The 23,516-nt window shown below is 43.0% G+C and overlaps 1 long non-coding RNA gene across 1 annotated transcript; it reads right to left on the bottom strand.

Moving 5' to 3' along the window:
• Positions 1 to 1,177: 1,177 nt before the first annotated feature.
• LOC120030321 lies at positions 1,178 to 18,324 on the bottom strand. Its single transcript, XR_005473637.1, has 3 exons — positions 18,201 to 18,324; positions 1,716 to 1,824; positions 1,178 to 1,439 (listed from the first exon to the last, which is right to left on the bottom strand). It is a non-coding gene; the product is annotated as an uncharacterized LOC120030321 (long non-coding RNA).
• Positions 18,325 to 23,516: the final 5,192 nt, after the last annotated feature.

Raw genomic sequence — 23,516 nt, forward strand, 5'->3', positions numbered from 1 at the left:
TCTCAAAACTTTAAAATCCTTATTTAACCTGTCTCCCCCTTCATCTACACTGATTGAAGAGGATTTAACAAGCGCCATCAATAAGGGATCATAGCTCTCACCTGGATTCAACTGGTCAGTCTATGTCATGGAAAGAACAGGTGTCCATAATGTTTTGTAGCCTACTCTGTATATGGTTCTATAAATGAAAACTATCTCAATACATTCATCTGTTCAAACAATTATTATTATATGAGGCTAAACTGATCCCTAAACTGATGTTCCTATGTGTGGTAAGCATTCTAGTACATTAATACATCATTATTACACTGATCCTAGATCTGTGCTATTTCACCAGCATCGGGCGGCAGGTAGAAGTTGAAGATGTCGATGCAGGTGAGGAGGATGCAGGGGATGATGATGTTGAGGACGTAGTAAAGAGGCTTCCTGTCGATGATGAGGTAGAAGGTGTTGCCTTCATACAGGCCATCACGGTTCGCGTTCTTCCTACTGGGCTGGAGACGGATGTACCACTCACCACTCTCTGGAGACATTTGGTGTACATTATGTATTAGTATAGGAAAGTGACTTTGGAAACCACATTGAGCATAGGGTGTGTGTGTGTCGTGTGTCTGTGTGTGTGATGTATCACTCGCCACTCTCAATACTAGGGGTGTGCTGAGCAATTTTCTGAATCCGATTATGATCCGAATATTTTTTGTAATTATCCGTGATTAGATTAGATGCCAGCAAGCAGCTTTCTTATGTGAGTCAGTCAACAGAGCTTCTAAACCCTAATGTACATGGGCAAGGTTCTACGTGGTCTAAATAACTAAACTGGCTAGTTTGCCTGTCTGTAAAGAGAAAGGGCGGGCTGTACGTTGATCCTGCTGCTCTGATTGGAAAGAGTGAAGTTGTATTTCTCTGTCCACTCGCTTCATAATTTCACCCGATCACTTTTCCAAGCATGTTCTCGTTCTGATCATTTAGATGGCTGCAGCTTGTTACTGTAATAAATCACACGGCGAGGATGTTTGCTATCAAGCTATCAATGTGTTTAACATCTAACAAGAGGGTAAAAAGCTGAAACGCTGCTGCACATTCTGACTGAGTGAAAACAGCAGTAAGAACGTACAGGGAGGTATTTTGCATATCAGGCTTATTCAAAAACAAGTATCACAAGTTTCATCTGAGCTGATCCAACGGCCAACTGTCAACTTACGGAAACAATTACGAATACGAGGATGTCCATGTCGGCACACCCCTACTCAATCCCCTTCTCGTTCAGGATATGTGTGTGTGTGTCTTCTCATATCTTCATCACTGAAGCCCTCATCATATTGTATCTATTTGATCTCATTGCCCTGGTTATCCAGGCCGTACTGCAGGTCCACCTCTGATGTAGGTGTAGGACTAGAACACCATGGTGCAGTTCTGCCGGTCAACGGGAAGTACGCCACCTAGACACAGGAAACAGGAAGAGGAGGGGGTGTTACGACAAAGAGGGTAACAGACACACGGAAAAGTAAAAGCGTGTGTGTGGTTGTCTGCGTATGTGTGTGTGTCTGTACGTCCATTTATGAACGTGTACGCACCTGAATTCAGTGTGTGTGTGTGTGTGACACATGTGTACGTCCATTTGTGTGTGTATGTGTGTGTGTGTGACAGTGTATATGTGTACGTCCATTTGTGTGTGTGTTTGGGTTTGCACACTCGTGCACAAGTGTGTGTGTCACCTTGACCCCACAGGAGCTGCAGAAGAGGGCAGGGGGAGACCAGGTCACCCTCCCACTACTATAAGCCTGGATAGCCACACGGAGGGCCACATCAAACACACCATCATTACTGCAGAAAGAGAGAAAGGGAGGGAGGGGAGAGAGTGAATGGGGGAAGGGGGAAGGGAAGGGAGGGGGAGAGAGAGTGCAGAGAGAGAAATAGAGATAGAGAAAAAGAGAGAGTTAGAAACAGAAAAATACCATTCTCACTGTACATGAGAGCTATTCTGTCTAAAGGACTGTACCCTCCTTGAAATCTCACTGTACCCTCCTTCCCATTGAAGAACCCTTTTGGTTTCAGGTAGAACCCTTTTGGGTTCCATGTAGAACCCTTTCTTCAGAGAGTTCTACATGAAACCCAAAAGGGTTCTCCTATGTGGACAGAAGAATAACCCTTTTGGAATCCTTTTTTCCAAGAGTGTAAGACATAAGCTTGTAGTCACTATTAAACTCATAATGCAAGGCACAACAGAGACATCAACACAATTAGACTGGCACGTTGAGCACCCAGAGTACTGTACACTGCATGGTTTTATGGGCTTGGCAGTGGACTGGTGAAAGCCCGTCCTTATGACTGGGCCCCCTCTAAAACCATGTCCCTGTGAAGGCGTTTTCAGAGATAAAATTACAAACATTGATCACCCTCACACACACACACAGACACAGGCACGGACGGGTGCACTAACTTGCCCACACACAGGCACACAAGCACGCACACACACACATGCGTGAGTCCGCATATGTGAGTCCAGCTCCACTCCCCACTGATTCTCCACTCTTCGGTGTTTGGTGAGTGGGTTCCTAGCTGGAGCATTGTCTTAGCGGTTCTCGGTGCGGAGCCAATGGCTCTGTTATTGGGGAGCAGTGCTGCTTAATTACCTATAAAGCAGTGATGAATGGAGCGGAGGGGATATTTACAGCGCAGTTAACGGGAGCCTCCACACTGACTGAGCGAGTATTTGTATTTATTATGGATCCCCATTAGCTGCTGCCTTGGCAGCAGCTTTTCTTCCTGGGGTCCAACAAAATTATGGCATTTATACAATTTTAAAAACATTACAATACATTCACAGATTTCACAACACACTGTGTGCACTCAGGCTCCTATTCCACCACCACATATCTACAATACAAAATACATGTGTACGTGTGTGTATAGTGCGTATTGTTATGTTCTAATTTTGAGTAAATAACTCACAGACACTAGAGAACCTTAACCAAGTTTAATTCTTCCCAAAGGGTCGATAAAGCTGTAATTCAGACAACCGACATTTCACACAAGCACTGATATTTAACCCTTTCTCCTAGGCTGAGTCTCCTCCTACACAACTGGACAGCCAATGCATCTCTGTTGCTAGACAGAACCTTAGTGATATCTGTTCTTCCTCACTTCATCTAACCTGACCTCTACCCCAAAGTGCTCACTCCACCCAATCTCAAGGCTGTCACGGGTATCTCCTCCCAGAGGATCCCTGATGGCTAACAATAACATATCCGGACATAATGTAAACGTTATACATGTCTCCACCCGTCTCCCCTTATCAATGCCTGCCACATGTAATCGCTTCCCTGCACTCAACACATTCCAAGCTTAGTTGCACCCACTATATACCTTCCTCCTATAATCCTTAACTTCTGGTGTAGACCCTCTAAACCTCAGCACTCCATCAGTGACATCAATAAGTATATTTTCATATTCTCAGAACCCAATAGTATGTTATCGTGTGTGTGTATGCATATGTCTGTGCCTATGTTTGTGTTGCTTCACGGTCCCTGCTGTTACATAAGCAGTATTTTTATCTGTTTTTTAAATCTAATTTTACTGCTTTACCTCTGCTTTACCTCTGTTGGCATTTCTTGTGGGGTATGCATGGGTGCCCGAGCTGTGTGCCAGTAGTTCAAACAGACAGCTCAGTGCATTCAACATGCCAATACCTCTTATAAATACAAGTAGGGATGAAGTCAATCCCTCTTCCACTTTGAGCCAGGAGAGATTGACATGCATCTTATTATTTGCTCTCTATGTACATCCAAGGGCCAGCCGTGCTGCCATGTTCCTTTTTGTGGCACCTGACCACACGACTGAATAGTAGTCCAGATGCGACAAAACTAGGGCCTGTAGGACCTACCTTGTTGATAGTGCTGTTAAGAAGGTAGAGCAGTGCTTTATTATGGACAGATTTCTCCCCATCTTAGCTACTGTTGTATTAATATGTTTTGACCATGACAGTTTACAATCCAGGGTTACTCCAAGCAGTTAACCTCACTAGGTTTTGTGGGACGCTAGCGTCCCACCTCGTCAACAGCCAGTGAAACTGCAGGGCGCCAAAATCAAAACAACATACATCCCATAATTAAAATTCCTCAAACATACAAGTATTTTACACATTTTAAAGATACACTTGTTGTAAATCCAGCCACAGTGTCCGATTTCAAAAAGGCTTTACGACGAAAGCACACCAAACGATTATGTTAGGTCAGAGCCAAGTCACAGAAAAACACAGCCATTTTTCCAGCCAAAGAGAGGAGTCACAAAAAGCAGAAATAGAGATAAAATTAATCACTAACCTTTGATGATCTTCATCCGATGACACTCATAGGACTTCATGTTACACAATCCATGTATATTTTGTTCGGTAAAGTTCATATTTATATCCAAAAATCTCAGTTTACATTGGCGTGTCATGTTCAGTAGTTCCAAAACATCCGGTGATTTTGCAGAGAGCCACATCAATTTACAGAAATACTCATAATAAACATTGCTAAAAGATACAACTGTTATGCATGGAATTTTAGATCCACTTCTCTTCAATGCAACCGCTGTGTCAGATTTTTTTTTTACTTTACGGAAAAAGCACACCATGCTATAATCTGAGTACAGCGCTCAGAGCCCAAATAAGCCATAAAGATATCCGCCATGTTTTGGAGTCAACAGAAGTCAGAAATAGCATTATAAATATTCCCTTACCTTTGATGATCTTCATCAGAATGCACTCCCAGGAATCCCAGTTCCACAATAAATGTTTGCTTTGTTCGATATAGTCCATCATTTATGTCCAAATACCTCCATTTTGTTTGCGCGTTCAGTCCAGTAATCTAAATTCATGATGCGCAGGTCAAACGAAAAGTCAAACAATTCCATTACAGTTCGTAGAAACATGTCAAACGATGTATAGAATCAATCTTTAGGATGTTTTGTCTTCAGAAATGCAATTGAAAGCAGGTCACTCTCACATGAGCGCGCATGTTCAGCTCATGCCAGACACCTGACTCAAAGAGCTCTCCTTCCCTCATTCTGCACACTAGAAGCATCAAACAAGGTTCTAAAGACAGTTGACATCTAGTGGAAGCCTTAGGAAGTGCAATATGACCAATATCCCACTGTATATTGGATAGGCAAACCTTCAAACCTCAGATTTCCCACTTCCTGGTTGGATTTTTTCTCAGGTTTTTGCCTGCCATATGAGTTCTGTTATACTCACAGACATAATTCAAACAGTTTTAGAAACTTCAGAGTGTTTTCTATCCAAATCTACTAATAATATGCATATCTTAGCCTCTGAACCTGAGTAGCAGGCAGTTTACTCTGGGCACCTTTTCATCCAAGCTACTCAATACTGCCACCCAGCCATAAGAAGTTAAATTTAAAATAAGGCAAATAGGAGTAGCAATATCTTCCGCTATTATTCTCAGTAATTTTCCATCCAAGTTGTCAGATAGATAACAATATGTTTTTCACCTCTTCCTCACTCACTTTACGGAATTCAAAATTACAACGCTTGTCTTTCATAATTTGGTCAGATATACTTGGATGTGTAGTGTCAGTGTTTGTTTCTTGCCAAAGTTTGCAATTCTTGCCAATGAAAAAATAATTAAAGTAGTTGGCAATATCAGTTGGTTATGTGATGTTTGAACCATCTGATTCAATGAATGATGGAGCTGAGTTTGACTTTTTCCCCAAAATTTCATTTAAGGTGCTCCAAAGCATTTTACTATCATTCAATGTCATTCATCTTTGTTTCATAGTGTAATTTCTTCTTCTTTTTATTCAGATTTTTATTACATGATTTCTCAATTTGCAATACGTTTGCCAATCGGTTGTGCAGACTTATTTGCCATTCCTTTTGCATCATCCCTCTCAACCATACCATTTTTCAATTCCTCATCAATCTACACCAATTTAACAGTTTTTATAGTAATTTTCATAATGTGTGCATGCTTATTAGTAACTGGAACAAGCAATTTCATAAATGTGTCAAGTGCAGTGTCTGTTTGCTCCTCATTACACACCACGGACCAACAAATACTCAAATATCAATGACATAGGAATCACTACAAAACTTATTGTATGACCTTTTATACACTATATTAGGCCCATCCCTTGAAACTTTGGTTTTCCTAGATATGGCTACTAAACTCAGCAAAAAAATTACCTGTTTTTCAAAGATAATTCGTAAAAATGAAAATAACTTCACAGATCTTCATTGTAAATGGTTTAAACATTTTTTCCCATGCTTGTTCAATGAACCATAAACAATTAATGAACATGCACTTGTGGAACGGTCGTTAAGTTTGCTGAAAATAAACGCAGTTGACAGTGAGAGGACATTTCTTTTTTTGCTGAGTGTATATTGTGATCACTACATCCTATGGATCTGGATACTGCTATACAAGATGATGATTTCATTCCTGTGCTGTTTGAAACTACCCTGGTAGGTTGACTGATAACCTGAACTAGGTTGCAGGCACTGGTTAAAGTTTGAAGCTTTTTTGGGGGGGGGCAGCTTGATGAAAGCCAGTCAATATTTAAATCACCCAGAAAATAAACCTCTCTGTTGATATCACATACATTATCAAGCATTTCACACATGTTATCAAGATACTGACTGTTAGCACTTGGTGGTCTATAGCAGCTTCCCAAAAGAGTGGCCTTTAGGTGAGGCAGATGGACCTGTAGCCATATTACTTCAACAGTATTTAATATGAGATCCTCTCTAAACTTTACAGGAATGTGGTTCTGAATATAAACCCTCCGCCATTGGCATTTCAGTCTTTTCTTCCGGGTTGGAGCGAGTAGTCGCACATCGCTTCGCTCCACAGGCAATATTACATTTCATTACAGTACAACGGTTTGATTTGTTTGATCTGAGCAATTTTTCTTAGCTAGCTACATAGCCGTCTTTGTATCAAAGATAATTGTGTAGTTTAGAGTAATTATCGAGGTTAGCTAGCCAGCTATTTTCGTCCTTCTAACGTAGTCAACACTGCTAGCTAGCCAGCTAGCCAACTTCTACCGAATAGCAGCACTGTAGAAACTATTACATTACAACGGAACGACTTGATTAGTGTAGTGTTAGCTAGCTACATAGTTGTCTTTGCTGTCTTTGTATCAAAGATAATTGTGTAGTTTAGAGTAATTATCGAGGTTAGCTAGCCAGCTATTTTCGTCTACCGCGCCGCGCCACCGTTCTCCTACCTAGTCAACAACTGCTAGCTAGCTAGTCAACTTCTACCGACTAGCAGCACTGTAGAAACTAATACATTACAACGGAACGATTTGATTAGTGTAGTGTTAGCTAGCTACATAGTTGTCTTTGCTGTCTTTGTATCTAAGATAATTGTGTAGTTTAGAGTAATTATCGAGGTTATCGAGGTTACCTAGCCAGTTATCGAGGTTACCTAGCCAGCTACACTTTCATACAAAGTCAACAACGCAGCCACTGCTAGCTAGCCTACTTCACCAGCCAGCAGTACTGTATCATTTTAATCATTTTAGTCAATAAGATTTTTGCAACGTAAGCTTAACTTTCTGAACATTCGAGACGTGTAGTCCACTTGTCATTCCAATCTCCTTTGCATTAGCGTAGCCTCTTCTGTAGCCTGTCAACTATGTGTCTGTCTATCCCTGTTCTCTCCTCTCTGCACAGACCATACAAACGCTTCACACCGCGTGGCCGCTGCCACTCTAACCTGGTGGTCCCAGCACGCACGACCCACGTGGAGTTCCAGGTCTCCGGCAGCCTCTGGAACTGCCGATCTGCGGCCAACAAGGCAGAGTTCATCTCAGCCTATGCTTCCCTCCAGTCCCTCGACTTCTTGGCACTGACGGAAACATGGATTACCACAGATAACACTGCTACTCCTACTGCTCTCTCCTCGTCGGCCCACGTGTTCTCGCACACCCCGAGAGCTTCTGGTCAGCGGGGTGGTGGCACTGGGATCCTCATCTCTCCCAAGTGGACATTCTCTCTTTCTCCCCTGACCCATCTGTCTATCGCCTCCTTTGAATTCCATGCTGTCACAGTTACCAGCCCTTTCAAGCTTAACATCCTTATCATTTATAGCCCTCCAGGTTCCCTTGGAGAGTTCATCAATGAGCTTGACGCCTTGATAAGTTCCTTTCCTGAGGATGGCTCACCTCTCACAGTTCTGGGTGACTTTAACCTCCCCACGTCTACCTTTGACTCATTCCTCTCTGCCTCCTTCTTTCCACTCCTCTCCTCTTTTGACCTCACCCTCTCACCTCCCCCCCCCCTACTCACAAGGCAGGCAATACGCTTGACCTCATCTTTACTAGATGCTGTTCTTCCACTAATCTCATTGCAACTCCCCTCCAAGTCTCCGACCACTACCTTGTATCCTTTTCCCTCTCGCTCTCATCCAACACTTCCCACTCTGCCCCTACTCGGATGGTATCGCGCCGTCCCAACCTTCGCTCTCTCTCCTCCGCTACTCTCTCCTCTTCCATCCTATCATCTCTTCCCTCTGCTCAAACCTTCTCCAACCTATCTCCTGATTCTGCCTCCTCAACCCTCCTCTCCTCCCTTTCTGCATCCTTTGACTCTCTATGTCCCCTATCCTCCAGGCCGGCTCGGTCCTCCCCTCCTGCTCCGTGGCTCGACGACTCATTGCGAGCTCACAGAACAGGGCTCCGGGCAGCCGAGCGGAAATGGAGGAAAACTCGCCTCCCTGCGGACCTGGCATCCTTTCACTCCCTCCTCTCTACATTTTCCTCTTCTGTCTCTGCTGCTAAAGCCACTTTCTACCACTCTAAATTCCAAGCATCTGCCTCTAACCCTAGGAAGCTCTTTGCCACCTTCTCCTCCCTCCTGAATCCTCCTCCCCCTCCCCCCCCCCCCTCCTCCCTCTCTGCGGATGACTTCGTCAACCATTTTGAAAAGAAGGTCGACGACATCCGATCCTCGTTTGCTAAGTCAAACGACACCGCTGGTTCTGCTCACACTGCCCTACCCTGTGCTTTGACCTCTTTCTCCCCTCTCTCTCCAGATGAAATCTCGCGTCTTGTGACGGCCGGCCGCCCAACAACCTGCCCGCTTGACCCTATCCCCTCCTCTCTTCTCCAGACCATTTCCGGAGACCTCCTCCCTTACCTCACCTCGCTCATCAACTCATCCTTGACCGCTGGCTACGTCCCTTCTGTCTTCAAGAGAGCGAGAGTTGCACCCCTTCTGAAAAAACCTACACTCGATCCCTCCGATGTCAACAACTACAGACCAGTATCCCTTCTTTCTTTTCTCTCTAAAACTCTTGAACGTGCCGTCCTTGGCCAGCTCTCCTGCTATCTCTCTCAGAATGACCTTCTTGATCCAAATCAGTCAGGTTTCAAGACTAGTCATTCAACTGAGACTGCTCTTCTCTGTGTCACGGAGGCGCTCCGCACTGCTAAAGCTAACTCTCTCTCCTCTGCTCTCATCCTTCTAGACCTATCGGCTGCCTTTGATACTGTGAACCATCAGATCCTCCTCTCCACCCTCTCCGAGTTGGGCATCTCCGGCGCGGCCCACGCTTGGATTGCGTCCTACCTGACAGGTCGCTCCTACCAGGTGGCGTGGCGAGAATCTGTCTCCGCACCACGTGCTCTCACCACTGGTGTCCCCCAGGGCTCTGTTCTAGGCCCTCTCCTATTCTCGCTATACACCAAGTCACTTGGCTCTGTCATATCCTCACATGGTCTCTACTATCATTGCTATGCAGACGACACACAATTAATCTTCTCCTTTCCCCCTTCTGATAACCAGGTGGCGAATCGCATCTCTGCATGTCTGGCAGACATATCAGTGTGGATGACGGATCACCACCTCAAGCTGAACCTCGGCAAGACGGAGCTGCTCTTCCTCCCGGGGAAGGACTGCCCGTTCCATGATCTCGCCATCACGGTTGACAACTCCATTGTGTCCTCCTCCCAGAGTGCTAAGAACCTTGGCGTGATCCTGGACAACACCCTGTCGTTCTCAACTAACATCAAGGCGGTGACCCGTTCCTGTAGGTTCATGCTCTACAACATTCGCAGAGTACGACCCTGCCTCACACAGGAAGCGGCGCAGGTCCTAATCCAGGCACTTGTCATCTCCCGTCTGGATTACTGCAACTCGCTGTTGGCTGGGCTCCCTGCCTGTGCCATTAAACCCCTACAACTCATCCAGAACGCCGCAGCCCGTCTGGTGTTCAACCTTCCCAAGTTCTCTCACGTCACCCCGCTCCTCCGCTCTCTCCACTGGCTTCCAGTTGAAGCTCGCATCCGCTACAAGACCATGGTGCTTGCCTACGGAGCTGTGAGGGGAACGGCACCTCCGTACCTTCAGGCTCTGATCAGGCCCTACACCCAAACAAGGGCACTGCGTTCATCCACCTCTGGCCTGCTCGCCTCCCTACCTCTGAGGAAGTACAGTTCCCGCTCAGCCCAGTCAAAACTGTTTGCTGCTCTGGCACCCCAATGGTGGAACAAACTCCCTCACGACGCCAGGTCAGCGGAGTCAATCACCACCTTCCGGAGACACCTGAAACCCCACCTCTTTAAGGAATACCTAGGATAGGATAAGTAATCCTTCTAACCCCTCCCCCCCTTAAAAGATTTAGATGCACTATTGTAAAGTGGTTGTTCCACTGGATATCATAAGGTGAATGCACCAATTTGTAAGTCGCTCTGGATAAGAGCGTCTGCTAAATGACTTAAATGTAAATGTAAATGTTTTCTGTAAATATTATAACCTTGTATTGCTACCACTGTATCATCAAAGGTATATGGTGTGTATATAAAGTCTTGTAAATGTGTATATGGTGTGTATATAAAGTCTATTGAGTGTGTATATGGTGTATATATATAGTCTATTGAGTGTGTATATGGTGTGTATATAAAGTCTATTGAGTGTGTATATGGTGTGTATATATAGTCTATTGAGCGTGTATATGGTGTGTATATAAAGTATTTTGAGCGTGTATATGGTGTGTATATAAAGTCTATTGAGTGTGTATATGGTGTGTATATAAAGTCTATTGAGTGTGTATATGGTGTGTATATAAAGTCTATTGAGTGTGTATATGGTGTGTATATATATAGTCTATTGAGTGTGTATATGGTGTGTATATAAAGTCTATTGAGTGTGTATATGGTGTGTATATATAGTCTATTGAGTGTGTATATGGTGTATATATATAGTCTATTGAGCGTGTATATGGCGTGTATATATAGCCTATTGAGCGTGTATATGGTGTGTATATAAAGTCTATTGAGTGTGTATATGGTGTGTATATATAGTCTATTGAGTGTGTATATGGTGTATATATATAGTCTATTGAGCGTGTATATGGTGTGTATATATAGCCTATTGAGCGTGTATATGGTGTGTATATATAGTCTATTGAGTGTGTATATGGTGTGTATATATAGTCTATTGAGTGTGTTTATGGTGTGTATATATAGTCTATTGAGCGTGTATATGGTGTGTATATATAGTCTATTGAGCGTGTATATGGTGTGTATATATAGTCTAGTGAGTGTGCGTATCGTCGATGCAAGATAGGATCAGTGCAGATTATTCGGGTACCATTAATTGACAATTTAGCAGTCTGGATATTTAGCAGTCTGGCTATGTAGCCGTTTTATGGCTTGGGGGTAGAAGCTGTCTCTGAGCCTGTTGGACCGAGAGCCGATGCTCCGGTACCATTTGCTGGACGGTAGCAGAGTAAACAGCCTACAGCTGGAGTCTTTGGCAATTTTTCGGGCCTTCCTCTGACACCCCCTGATATAGAGGTCCTGGATGGCAGGGAGCTCCCCAGCGACGTACTGGGCTGTCCGCATTACCCTTTGAGTGGAGCAATTGAGTGGAGCAATTGCCATACCAAGCGGTGATGCAGCCAGTCAAGATTCTCCCGAAGGTGCAGCTGTAGACGTTTTTGAGGATATGAGGACCCATGCCCTCTTTATGACTGTGCGGGTGTGTGTGGACCATGTTAAGTCCTTAGTGATGTGGACACTGATGAACTTGAAGCTCTAGATTCGCTTCGCCACAGCCCCGTCAATGTGGATGGGGGCATGCTCTCCCCTCTTTCTCCTATAGTCCACGATCAGCTCCTTGGTCTTACTGATATTGAGGGAGAGGATGTTGTCCTGGCACCACACTGCCAGGTTTCTGACCTCCTCCCTATAGGCTGTCTCAGGGAGTACCAGGATCCAGTTGCAGAGGTAGGTGTTCAGTCCCAGGGTTCCTAGCTTGGTGATGATTTTGGAAGGGACTATGGTATTGAACGCTGAGCTGTAGTCTATGTACAGCATTCTCACATAGTTATTTCCCCTCTTGTCCAGCTGGGAGAGGGCAGGGTGAAGTGCAATTGAGATTGCGTCATCTGTGGATCTGTTGGGGTGATATGTTAATTGGAGTAGGTCTAGGGCGTCTGGGAAGATGGTGTGGATGAGATCATACAGTCATTGGAAAAGCAGGGGATTTCTCAGTGTTATATTCCTCAAGGCGAGCATAAAAGGCATTTAGCTCGTTCGGGAGTTCTGCATCGCTGGGCAGCTCATGGCTGGGTTTCCCTTCGTAATCCGTTATCGTCTGCAAGCTCTGCCACATACAACAAGCATTGGAGCCAGTGTAATAGGATTCCACCTTTCTCCTATATTGTCATTTTGCATGTTTGATGTCTCATCAGAGGTCGTTACCGGGATTTCTTGTATGCGTCCATGTCCATGACCCGTTCATTGGAAGTGTGTGTCTGTTTCTACTCTCTGTCCTGACTGTCCCGTCCAGCCCAAACTATTGCAGTTAAGTCAAATACATGATGTTGAATGAACAGAAGCCAGAAAAATACCCAACATCCATTAGCTATTTAGTATCTAAATGACTGTGACCACTCAGGAGCTCAAGAGATTCGTATTATATTGTATACATTATCAGGTCATCTTATTCATTTTGGAATTGGAATGTCTGTTTACTTCCTGAATTGACCGAATTGAAATGGACCTGAACCCAACCCAAGTAATAATATATGCCATTTAGCATATATTATTTTATCCAAAGTGACATCTTGAGTGCATAGATTTCATATAGGAGGCCCCAGCAGGAAGCGAAGCATTGACCCTGCCGTTGCTAGTGCCATGCTCTACCAACTGATACGTCTCGCTTCTTACTTGTCGATGAGGACGATGTCCGGCTGCCAGACCTTCCCAGCAGGAAGTCACATCACCTCGATCCCATCATGGCCTTTAGGGTTCCATAACAGACAATGATCTGTACACTCCTGATATCACAGGGACATGTGTGTGTGTGTGTGTGTGTGTGTGTGTGTGTGTGTGTGGATGGGTGGGTGTGTGTGTATGAGACAGACAGAGAGACAGAGAGACAGAGCGACAGACAGGCGGGCAGAGGCATTGTCCGTGTGTGATCATGTGTGTGTGTTGGGAGTTGGGTTTGAGTTATATGATTTATAACAGATGGAAATATCATGAGAGAAATATGAGAGGTGAGAGAAAGAAAAAAAGGTTTATGTGAGTGGGAGAAACAGAGAGAGACTGAGGGGATAACTTTCAAATTAGAAATCTAACCACTTCATCATTTGATCAATTTATTTCACATTTTCCTAGCTAGTGTCATTAGCTATAGGGAGCACAATATCCCAGTGTATTTGAAGATGAATAATATCAATAACATTTGCATAATTTTTCATTTAGCATAAACGGTGTATTATTATTATTATTTCAAGTGTTCTTACTGGATGAATGATTTGTATTGCAGTGTGTGTGTGTGTGTTTGTGTTTGTGTGTTTGTGTTGTGCGTGATAGTGCTAAGCGGTTACATTTCTGTTATTTCTTGGTTTTTAAACAACTACAGTGTGGAGAACAAGTATTTGATACACTGCCGATTTTGCAGGTTTTCCTACTTACAAAGCATGTAGAGGTCTGTAATTTTTATCATAGGTACACTTCAACTGTTTGCAAAATGCCAATTTCCCTGCATGTTTATAGACCAAACAAGCTGCAGATTAGGAGCCGTTACTCTCGCCACGTTGTTAAATATGATATACATTGATAGATTGATAGCAAAAGTCCTTGCATTTGATTGATCATAGTAGCAGGCTAACAGGAGGCAGCAGCAGTCTAAATGATCAGACCCAAACAGAGAAGTGAAAGTGATTGGGTGAAATTATGAAGCGAGTGGACAGAGAAATACAGCTTCACTCTATCCAATCAGAGCAGCAGGATCAACGTACAGTCCGCCCTTCTCTTTACAGACAGGCAAACTAGCCAGTTGAGATATTTAGACCATGTAGCACCTCTCACATGACTGACTGACATGAGAAATATGAGTGCTGGCACGATCACGGATTTTAAAAAAATACTCTGACCATAATCGTATCCAGACAATTGCCCATATCCGTTACAATACTCGGTACACCTCGGTACACCTCCATGATAGAGTCCATTTCCTTAGTAGGTGACGTCAGAGGTCAGCATGTGGGAGAAGTGGGTGCTCAGAATGATATACGAGTTTCCCACTTGTAATTACCACCGTTCAAGTGTATTTTTCTCAGTCGTATGTTGTAAAATCCCACTTCCCACTTGGTTATCAACGCACCATGACACTGCCTGCTTCAGTGCCACATGTGGACTTGTGACTCTATCTCCCACTCCAGGGTAATGTGATGGGCTGTCACTGTTAAGTAAGCACAACACAGGGTGCATTGGCCAATTCAATTAAAACTTTGGCATTGATTTGCTTATGTACCTATCTATCGCTCTTGTAATTTCTTTGGCCCGGTCAGAATCAACTGCCAAGGGCTGCTTGAATGCAGAGGGGAGACGATATTATTTCTTTGCGTTTCCGTCTTGCTCTGGGGTGATGTCGGCGTAAATGTGTCAACATATTTGAGGTGTTGGCAGCTGCATAGGCTATTCTCTTTGAGCATGGCTGTCACGCCCTGACCATAGATTGCTTTGTATGTTTCTATGTTTCGTTTGGTCAGGGTGTGATGTGGGTGGGCATTCTATGTTGTATGTCTAGGTTGTCTGTTTCTATGTGTTTGGCCTAGTATGGTTCTCAATCAGAGGCAGGTGTCAGTCGTTGTCTCTGATTGGGAGCCATATTAAGGTAGCCTGTTTTTCATTTGTGTTTTGCGGGTGGTGGTTTCCTGTGTTAGTATTTTCACCATACGGGACTGTTTCGGGTTTTTTCAGTATTTTGCACTTTGTTATTTCGTATTGTTTAGTGTTCAGTTTTATAATAATTAAAATGGACACTTACCACACTGCACATTGGTCCGACATTTCATACTCCTCTTCAGACGAGGACAAAACCCGTTACAATGGCGACATACTTTTAATGTTTTATCCACCACTCTCTGTCCATCGCCGTAGTAATCTACTGACAAGCCAAAATGTTTTTAATCTGGAGATTAAAACGATGATTGAGGATCCTCTAATTCTGGTTTATCAACCCCACCCCTCAACATTGTACAGAACTAGTTCCCGGCTGCGCCTCACAAAAGGACAATTTGAAATGCATCAATTAAGATTAGACTTTTTATTACAACGTGCAAATATGCTGCGGTTGTTTTAACCTGTCTAGGACTAGCGGAACCCCTCGCCAACAGCCAATGAAATTGCAGGGCGCAAAATTCAATCAACAGAAATCGCATAATTCAATTTTCTCAAACATACAAGTATTAAACACCATTTTAAATATAAAATTCTCGTTAATCCAACCACAGTGTCCGATCTCAAAAAAGCTTTTCGGCGAAAGCAGAACATATCATTATGTTAGGTCAGCAACTAGTCACAGAAAGCATACAGCGATTTTCCAACCAAAGAGAGGAGTCACAAAAAGCAAAAATATTGATAAAATGAATCACTAACCTTTGATATTCTTCATCAGATGATACTCCCGGGACAACATGTTACACAATACATGATGTTTTGTTCAATCAAGTTCATATTTATATCCAAAACCCTCAGTTTACATTTGGCTTTGCCTCCAAAACATCCCGTGAATTTGCACAGAGCCACAACAAATCACAGAAATACTCATAATAAAAATTGATAAAAGATACAAGTGTTATTCACAGATATACTGCTCCTTAATGCAACCCCTGTGTCAGATTCCAAAAAAACTTTACGGAAAAAGCAAACCATGCAATAATCTGAGTACGGCGCTCAGACGACAAATCAACCCAACGAGATATCCACCATGTTGGAGTCAACATAAGTCAGAAATAGCATTATAAATATTCACTTACCTTTGATGATCTTCATCAGAATGCACTCCCAGGAATCCCAGTTCCACAATAAATGTTTGATTTGTTCCATAAAGTTCATAATTTATGTCCAAATTACTCCTTTTGGTTCACGCGTTCAGTACACAATCTAAACTCACGACGCGCGGGCAGGTCCAGGAAAAAGTTCAGACGAAAAGTCATATTACAGTCCGTAGAAACATGTCAAACGAAGTATAGAATCAATCTTTAGGATGTTTTAAACATAAATCTTCAATAATGTTCCAACCGGAGAATTCCTTTGTCTTCAGAAAAGCAATGGAACAGAGCTCGCTCTCACGTGAACGAGCGTCACAAGCTCAAGGCATTCTGGCAGACCTCTGACTCATTCCCCTCTCATTCGGCCCCACTTCACAGTAGAAGCATCAAACAAGGTTCTAAAGACTGTTGACATCTAGTGTAAGCCTTAGAAAGTGCAAAATGACCCCATAGACACTGTGTATTCGATAGGCCAAGAGTTGAAAACCTACAAACCTCAGATTTCCCACTTCCTGGTTGGATTTTTCTCAGGTTTTCACCTGTCATATGAGTTCTGTTATACTCACAGACATCATTCAAACAGTTTTAGAAACTTCAGAGTGTTTTCTATCCAAATCTACTAATAATATGCATATATTAGCAACTGGGACTGAGTAGCAGGCAGTTTACTCTGGGCACGCTATTCATCCAAACGTGAAAATGCTGCCCCCTATCCATAACAAGTTGGAATAGCCTGAAATGTTGTTTTTTTCAGCTAAGACTTACTCAAGAGGCATAGGCAGCATAGGCATAGCCTATAGGCCTACTGTTTTCTTTGGTAAATGTTTTTTTAATGTATTAATTCGGGTTCACAGTGCGGACCAAACTGAGGTCCCTGTACCCAGTGGTTTTGTACTAATATGTGTACCATTACACCCCTAACAGTTTTTCATAATATCTTTCTCCAAATGTTTTAATCTTTTAATTATTGTCATCTCAGTCATTTGCCACTAGCATACATAAACCAAAGACTCCAAAAAATATGAACAGAATCAGCTGCCAAGGGCTACTTTAATTCTTCTTCTTTAATTCTTATTTACAATGACAGCCTACCGGGGAATAGTGCGTTGTTCAGAGGCAGAAGACAGATTTTTACTTTGTCAGCTCGGGGATTCGATCCAGTAACCTTTCGGTGACTGGCCCAACGCTCTAAACACTAGGCTACCTGCTGCTTGAATGCAGAGGTTGTGTTGTTGTTAAAGGATCCTCCTATTCTTGTTTATCGACCCCACCACTTGCCACCGTACAGAACTAGTACCCGGCTGCGCCTCACAAAAGGACGGTTTTTGAAATGAGCCAATTAAGATTTGAATTTTTATTACAACGTGCCCATTGGCTCTAGTTGTTTTAATGGAATAGCCTGAAAATAAATATTCAGCTCAGATTTACTCAAGAGGCATAGGCAGTGTAAACATAGCCTATAGGCCTACAACGCATCGTATGCATAACCTACAGTCCTAGAGTTTTATTTTGTCATTTGGGTTCACAGTGCAGAAAAAGTATACCTTATTTACTTTTGAAGAACTAAAAAATTGTGATTCTGTCAGACAGAATAGGCAGCAGCTCTATAGAGTCATCAATAAAACAAACGTAATATATGCAACAACTGAAATATTATATTAAAGTAAAGTAAAGGAAATAAATAATGGTTAATAAGTGATAACCGTTCATTGTTTTAATCTGTGTTGTTACAGCCTTCAGCCCACATAATCATTAGTGCATTTAAACTACAAAGTAGAAACCTAGTGAATCTGTTTAGAATAATTAAGCACCCATTATTGATTAATTCTAAGCCTTTTAGAACATCAAATCAAAGATATCTTAAATCATTCCCCCCAAATTCATAAATAAAGATTGATTGACCTGTCTTGTAGACTGGGAAAAGTAATGTAGGTTGGATCCCGTCACCGTCTCTGCCGACCTTAGGTATATACCGGCCTGTTATGGAACCCCAATGTCAGGGGACAGGTCTTTAATTTACGGGTCAATGACCTGCCCGTGCACGGTATTTCGGCGTGGTACCTTCGGACGGCAAGGACAGTTATTGGATTCCGGCTCTCGAAGGACCAGTTGTCACGAGAATTTTGTTCTCAGTGTTTATAATACCCAATTGAATTAATTACTCAGCCTGAAACCCAGAATTTGTAAGAAACTGGTTGAAATGAATCAGACGGAGGCCCAGCCACAATAGTCAGAAAATGTATTTACGAGAGCGCTCTGCCAATCATTACATGTACATTGGTTTATATACCTCTCATTTCATCATAAATGTCCCTCCTCCTCTAATACAATGACAATATAGTTCACAAGTCCTTCTCATACATTGCCTGCCACCTGTTATACAATCTACTACAAGCCCAAGGTTTCTCCCCTCCCTGGGTGGAGAGACTTCCTTCCCTGTTATCAGTTCCACAGTGGTCACAAGATGTCTGCCACAGTTCCTTGCCTGCTAACAGTCCCTCTTTCTTATGGACGAATATTCTTCATCAGACAGGATATAATTCTGTTAGTTAAATGTTAAATGTATACCTCATTTAGTCATTATTCATAAAAATCCCATAACACCACCCTTTGCCTTGATGACAGCATTGCACACTCTTGGAATTATCTCAACCAGCTACCATGAGGTAGTCACCTAGAATGCATTTCAAATAACAGGTGTGCCTTGTTAATTTGTGGAATATCTTTCCTTCTTAACTCGTCAGTTGTGTTGTGACAAGGTAGGGGTGGTACACAGAAGATAGCCCTATTTGGTAAAATACGAGTCCATATTATGGCAAGTACAGCTCGAAAAGCAAAGAAAAACAACAGTCCATCATTACTTTAAGACATGAAGGTCAGTCAATTCAGAACATCTCAAGAACTTTGAAAGTTACTTCAATTGCAGCCACAAAAACCATCAAGCGCTATGATGAAACTGGCTCTCATGAAGACCGCCACAGGAATGGAAGACCCATAGTTACCTCTGCTGCAGAGGATAAGTCCATTAGAATTAACTGCATCTCAGATTGCAGCCCAAATAAATTCTTCACGGAGTTCAAGTAACAGACACATCTCAACATCAACTGTTCAGAGGAGATTGTATGAATCAGGCTTCGTGGTCGAATTGCTGCAAAGAAACCACAACCGAAGGAAACCAATAAGAAGATACTTGCTTGGGCCAAGAAATAGACCAGTGGAAATCTGTTCTTTGGTCTCATGAGTCCAAATTATAATTTTTTGGTTCCCACCGCCGTGTCTTTGTCAGACGCAGAGTAGGTGAACGGATGATCTCCACATGTGTGGTTCCCATCGTGAAGCATGGAGGAGGAAGTGGGATGTTGTGGGGGTTGCTTTGCTGCGGACACTGTCTGTGATTTATTTAGAATTCAAGGCACACTTAACCAGCATGGCTACCACAGAATTCTGCAGCAATACGCCATACCATCTGGTTTGGGCTTAGTGGGACTATCATTTGTTTTTCAACAGGACAATGACCCAAAACCCACCTGCAGGCTGTGTAAGGGCTATTTGACCAAAGAGAGTGATGGAGTGCTGCATCTGATTACCTGGCCTCCACAATCACCTGACCTCAACCTAATTGAGATGGTTTGGGATGAGTTGGACCGCAGAGTGAAGGAAAAAGAGCCAACAAGTGCTCAGCATATGTGGGAACTCCTTCAAGACTGTTGGAAAAGCATTCCTCATGAAGCTGTTTGAGAGAATGCCAAGAGTGTGCAAAGCTGTCATCAAGGCAAAGGGTGGCTACTTTGAAGAATCTCAAATGTAAAATATATTTTGATTTGTTTAACACTTTTTGGGTTACTACATGATTCCATATGTGCTATTTCATAGTGTTGATGTCTTCACTATTATTCTACAGTGTAGGAAATAGTACAAATAAAGAAAACCCCCTAAATGAGTAGGTGTGTCTAAACTTTTGACTGGTACTGTATATACTAGGCGGTGTCAGAGGAAGGCCCAAAAAATTGTCAAAGAATCTGTTCACCCAAGTCATAGACTGTTCTCTCTGCTACCGCACAGCAAGCGGTACTGGAGCACCAAGTCTAGGTTCAAAAGGCTCCTCAACACGGAACCCAAACCGTCTGCGCACTTGCGCCATCATGCGCTATTGTGCATACATTTATTTTGTCCCCCTACACCAAAAGCGATCACGACACGCAGCTTAAAATATCAAAACAAACTCTGAACCAATGACATTAATTTGGGGACAGGTCGAAAAGCATTAAACATGTATGGCAATTTAGCTAGTAAGCTTGCACTTGCTAGCTAGTTTGTCCTGTTTAGCTAGCTTGCTGTTGCTAGCTAATTTGTCCTGGGATATAAACATTGAGTTGTTATGTTACAAGGTCCTCTACTCCGACAATTAATCCACACATAAAATGGCCAACCGAATCTTTTCTAGTCATCTCTCCTCCTTCCAGGCTTTTTCATCTTTGAACTTATATGGTGATCGCATCTAAACTTTCATGGTATTACCACGACGACCGGCAAAACAGTTAGTCTTTCAATCACCCCCCGTGGGTATAACCAATGAGGAGATGGCACGTGGGTAACTGCTTCTATTAACCAATGAGGAGATGGGAGAGGCAGGACTTCCAGCGCGATCTGCGTCAGAAATAGAAAGGAGTTCTATTTTAGCCCTTGGCATCGCAGACGCTCGTTGGCGCGCGCGAGCAGTGTGGGTGCAATAATTGAATAACATGGATTTCTAAATTTATTTTGCGACGCTCGTGCACGCTACGTGTCCGGTCTGGTCAGCATGTAACAGCTTCTACCCCCAAGCCATAAGACTGATTAACAATTAATCAAATGTCCACCCAGACTATTTACATTGAGCCACCCCTGACACAAAGCATGTTGTGTAACGGTGCATCCTTGACTTTCTGCACCTCATCGCTCTGATATGCCATTCTATCAAATTCACATTCGTCTACAGAAACATACAGAGCCAGACCGGGGTTCAAATACTATTCAAAATATTTTCCATTGCAACAGGAATGCTCACTAAAGCACAGTTAAAGTATTTGAAATTATATCAAATAGCATTTGATCCCAGGTCTGGTGGGAGTGCAGGCCCCTGTATAACCAGCCTGCTGGCCTTGTAAGCCTCCAACCTTTAGCTGGGCAAACTGTCCAATATTGACGTAGCACTTTCATGCATAACTCCTGTTTTCCCCTCCTCCTCTGAGTCGTCCGAAGGTTCACAGCATTTATAATAGGCAGCTGTGGCGGCAGCAGCATTCATCACGCGTCTCTACAAACCAGTGCCCCCGCTCTGACAGGAACAAATAACAGCACAGCCAGGTACCTCCATTAGCCAAGCACACGCAGGGACAGACAGACAGGGAGCCGGGAGAGCTAGACAGACGGTTGTTAAGCGTTTAGTTCCTTTTCCTCTCCCGTTTAGGCTACGCCAATTAGGTCTTTAAGTTAGGTAGGATGTGTGATTAGAAAATAAATTGGAATACATGTTGTAAAGTATATTCCAGATTTCATGTGCACTCAAAACAAATGCCACTGTCACTTGTTTTTCAGAGGCTTTTGACTCGATAGACATTTTGATAAATAGCCCAATGTCGAAACACAATTTTAACGTGTCCAAATCAATAAATATATGTAATATACTGAAAACAGAAAATGTACTATTCACACATAATCATATTACTTCTATTTATTTTAAATGAGCACCTTTTAAACAAGCGCATGCACCAAAAACCAGCTGTATGCGCTGTTGAAACTAATAACATATATTTTTTATATCGCTGGTTAGAGAACAACCTGCAGAAGACAGTGGGCTACATTTTGGAGTGATGCATTTTGATTTGCGGGCCACCAAAACAGAAAGAGAAACGCAACACTTGTCAATAACTCAAATCGATATCACGCTGAAATCAATAGAACAGGGGGCAAATAATTGGGGGTGTAGTGCTGTTTAAACTAACACTATTCAAAGGCCACAAGGAAACTTGGAATAACCTATACATGGATGGTTAGATGAGAACTTCTTATAGGTTTATATCTATATTTTGTAACGCCTAATGTTAATTTCAGGATTCTGCCATCACGGAAATGTTAACAAACCAGTTTTTCAGTTAGTTAACTTCAAAGAAACATGACGCAGCATATATCAACAGTTAAAATGGTTGGCTGCTATTTAAGTGATAGTTTGACTGTCAAATCCATGTATTGGTGTATGGCCAGCGAATTTTATAGAGAGACTGCCCCAAATGTTCCTTGCCATTTCATTAACTCCGCGTTCTAAGTGGATTTATACATCGCATCCCAGAGCGTGACAAAATCAATCAAATCAAATCACATTGTATTTGTCACATGCGCCGAACACAACAGGGGACCTTACAGTGAAATGCTTACTTACAAGCCGTTAACCAACCATGCAGTTTTAAGAAAATACAAAAAAAAGTTGGAAATAAAATTAACAAATAATTAAAGAGCTGCAGTAAATAACAATAGCGAGGCTATATACAGGGCTATATACAGGGGCTACCAGTACAGAGTCAATGTGCAGCGGCACCGGTTAGTCGAGGTAATTGAGGTAATATGTACATGTAGGTAGAGTTATTAAAGTGACTATGCATAGATAATAACAAAGAGTAGCAGCAACAAAGAAGGGGGGGGTCAATGCACATAGTCTGGGGAGCCATTTGATTAGATGTTCAGGAGTCTTATGGCTTGGGGGTAGAAGCTGTTTAGAAACCTCTTGGACCTAGACTTGGTGCTCCGGTACCACTTGCCGTGCGGTAGCAGAGAGAACAGACTATGACTAGGGTGGCTGGAGTCTTTGGCAGTTGTTAGGGTCTTCCTCTGACACCGCCTGGTATAGTGGTCCTGGATGGTAGGAATCTTGGCCCCGGTGATATACTGGGCCGTACGCATTATCCTCTGTAGTGCCTTGCGGTCAGAGGCCGAGCAGTTCCCATACCAGGCAGTGATGCAACCAGTCAGGATTAACTCAATTGTGTAGCTGTAGAACCTTTTGAGGATCTGAGGACCCATGCCAAAACTTTTCAGTCTCCTGAGGTGGAATACGTTTTGTCGTGCCCTCTTCACGACTGTCTTGGTGTGCTTGGACCATGATAGTTTATTGGTGACGTGGATGCCAAGGAACTTGAAGCTCTTAACCTGCTCCACTACAGCCCCATCGATGAGAATGGGGGT

Source organism: Salvelinus namaycush, chromosome 36, assembly GCF_016432855.1.
Source record: "Salvelinus namaycush isolate Seneca chromosome 36, SaNama_1.0, whole genome shotgun sequence".
NCBI classification, from domain to species: Eukaryota; Metazoa; Chordata; class Actinopteri; order Salmoniformes; family Salmonidae; genus Salvelinus; species Salvelinus namaycush.